The following is a 2,097-nucleotide window of genomic DNA, read 5'->3' as shown; positions in this document are numbered from 1 at the left end:
ACTTCCCTAGTTCTAATACCAGTATACACATTTTCCAGTGTACTCAGATAAGATACATGATAGTGCAGGTACAATCACAGGAGCAGGATACAAGAGGATCATCAACAATAGAAGCTATGGTTTCACATGGCATGTTGAAAGTAATTACAACAGTGATATAACAGTTGCTTCCATAACATGGAGTTCATTTCACTTAGCATCACCTTATGCATTCATAAGGGCATAGCTATTAGGTTCTTGCCATCCTCTGCTGTGACTTGCCTAAACCTCTGCTAATTATTCCCTCTAAGGGAGACCATAGAGTCCATGTTTCTTTGGGTCTGGCTCACTTCACTGAGTATAATTTTTTCCAAGTCCTTCCATTTCCTTACAAATGGGTCAATGTCATTCTTTCTGATAGAGGCATAAAATTCCATTGTGTAGAGCGCTAGAAAGATGGCGGAGTTGGACATTGGGCAGCACTGAGGTGGAACACTGCTGGCAGCGAGATTTTCTTCCATTCATTTGTGATGGTTGTTCAGGAATATTTTACCTTGAACACAGAAGCGAGGACTCTCATGGTTGCCCTGAGTGGTAACGCCCAAAAATTTCCAAGAGGAAAAAAAGAAAGCCATACCCACCATGCCTAAGGTGACTGTAATCAATAAGAGAGTTCATACTGATAAACAAAAATCCTACCCATGTTCCTACAAGGACTGTGCTGAGAAGGAGCTTGTGGCAGTTAGATGTCCAGTCTGTGAGAAGAATTTTTGCCTAAGACATCGTCATCAGTCAGATCATGAGTGTGAAAAACTGGAAATCCCAAAGCCTCGCATGGCTGCCACTCAAAAACTTGTTAAAGACATTATTGATTCTAAGAGAGGAGGGACAGCAAGTAAACGACAGAAAGGTGCAAAAAATAGTGAGACAGCTGCAAAGGTTGCATTGATGAAATTAAAGATGCATGCCAATGGAGATAAGTCATTGCCACAGACAGAAAGAATTTACTTTCAAGTACCAAAGGGGAAAAAAGAGAAGAGCAAGCCTATGTTCTTTTGCCACCGGTGGATCATCGGGAAGGCTGTAGATTTTGCAGCTTCCTTAGCCAGTCTTAAAAATGACAATAACAAGTTAGTAGCTAAGAAATTAAGATTATTTCACAGTACTTCAGGAGAAGTTTTACCTCTGGATGACACTTTGGAAATGTGGATTACTAAAGAGGACTATCCTTTATATAATGGTGGAAATATTATTTTGGAATATCTTGATGATGAAGAACAGATTTTAAAAAGTACTGAATCTTATTTGGAGTAATCATTGAAGGATTCAAGCCAGAAATCACACACACATACACACACACACACACACACACACATCTTTGTACATGTTCATGTCAGTTACTTTTACTAGCATTTTTTTTTTTTGTTTCTGTTTTTACTCTTTTTGTGTGCTGATATGGGGGCTTGAACTTAGAATCTTGCCATATTGCTTGGCTTTTTCACTCAATGCTTGCACTACCACTTCTCGTTTCTTGCTGGTTGATTAGAGATAATAGTCTCTCAGATTGGTTTGCCTCCGCTGGCCTCGAACCATGATCTTCAGATCTCAACTTTCTGAGTAGACAGGATTCCTGGTATGAGCCAGCAGTGCCTGCCTCATTTTTACTTTCTAAAGTTGCTTTTTAAGTTACCTTCCTTACATCTAAGATTACAGCATCAGTTTTTTTATTAGGCTGTAATTCTTGTGTCTTAAGTTTAACTGTATACTGACACCCAATTATTAGCAAATTCTTATATTCACTTAGCTCTTGTTAGATTCTGCTTTATTTTATTTTATTTTTTTTGCCAGTCCTGGGCCTTGGACTCAGGGCCTGAGCACTGTCCCTGGCTTCTTCCAGTAGCACTCTGCCACCTGAGCCACAGCGCCCCTTCTGGCCGTTTTCCATATATGTGGTGCAGGGGAATCGAACTGAGAGCTTCATGTGTAGGAGGCAAGTTCTCTTGCCACTAGGCCATATTCCCAGCCCAGATTCTGCTTTACAACTATGGCATGTTTCCCTGTTGGTGGATGTGAGCTTTGCTTGGCCTTGGCACTTTCTATGGTCATCTTCATGTGGAA

The 2,097-nt window shown here is 40.5% G+C and overlaps 1 pseudogene; it reads left to right on the top strand.

Moving 5' to 3' along the window:
- The first annotated feature begins 435 nt into the window (after nucleotides 1-435).
- LOC125349998 lies at nucleotides 436-1,325 on the top strand (annotated as a pseudogene).
- Nucleotides 1,326-2,097: the final 772 nt, after the last annotated feature.

The sequence above is a fragment of the Perognathus longimembris genome, chromosome 4 (assembly GCF_023159225.1).
Source record: "Perognathus longimembris pacificus isolate PPM17 chromosome 4, ASM2315922v1, whole genome shotgun sequence".
NCBI lineage: Eukaryota > Metazoa > Chordata > Mammalia > Rodentia > Heteromyidae > Perognathus > Perognathus longimembris.
The sequence above is the reverse complement of the archived record's forward strand: the minus strand, read 5'-3'. Positions and strand labels throughout refer to the sequence as shown.